Genomic DNA, 657 nt, shown 5'->3' with positions numbered 1-657 from the left:
ACAGAGCTGCTAAGATATGTTTATGTGTTTTCATGTTACATGTGATATTTGTATCGTGGTATGAGTGTATAGTCTTGTCTTTGTGTCTGTATTTCAACGTGCACAGGGCGGGCAGGCCCGAGAGAGTGCGCAAGAATCCGGCATCAGATCTGCCAGTCAGCGGGGAGCCCACTGGTAGCCCAGGAATTCGAAGATCTGCCGCTGGAGTGCAGCCGGTCGCGCAGGCTCTGCCAAGCCTCCTTTGTCTGCGGCCCCCGCAGGCACGGAGCGCCGGCACGGTGCAGCACTGCCCGCCCGGGCGGCCGCCACCCTGGAGGGAGGCGAGCCTGCGAGCCGCGTCCCCCGCGCGCACCCCAGCTCTATGTTCCCCACGTGGCGCTCTCCCCTCCCCCTCTCCGCTAGGCTTCTGTGTGCTCAGGGGTTCATGGCGGACTGGCGGTGACTTGCGGGGGAGGGGTGCCGGGGTGTGTACACACTACACTAGATCGGGAGCGCGTCCGCCGTGCGTGACTTGAGATGGGCCTTTAGAGAGTGATTGCTCCGATCTGGGGGGTGTTTCCCTTCCCCTCCCTTGCACTGGGCCGAAGCAAGCGGAGGAAACTTTTGGCGGGGTTCTACGCAGAACTACATTTCCCAAGTGACTTTGCGGCCTTACCA

The 657-nt window shown here is 61.3% G+C and overlaps 1 pseudogene; it reads left to right on the top strand.

Annotated features, from left to right (window-relative positions):
- Positions 1 to 402, top strand: part of LOC116084174 — a 72,895-nt pseudogene extending 72,493 nt beyond the window's left edge.
- The last annotated feature ends 255 nt before the right edge of the window (positions 403 to 657 follow it).

The sequence above is a fragment of the Mastomys coucha genome, unplaced genomic scaffold (assembly GCF_008632895.1).
Source record: "Mastomys coucha isolate ucsf_1 unplaced genomic scaffold, UCSF_Mcou_1 pScaffold9, whole genome shotgun sequence".
Classification (NCBI taxonomy): Eukaryota; Metazoa; Chordata; class Mammalia; order Rodentia; family Muridae; genus Mastomys; species Mastomys coucha.
Note: the sequence above shows the minus strand (reverse complement) of the source record. Positions and strands in the feature narration are given on the sequence as shown.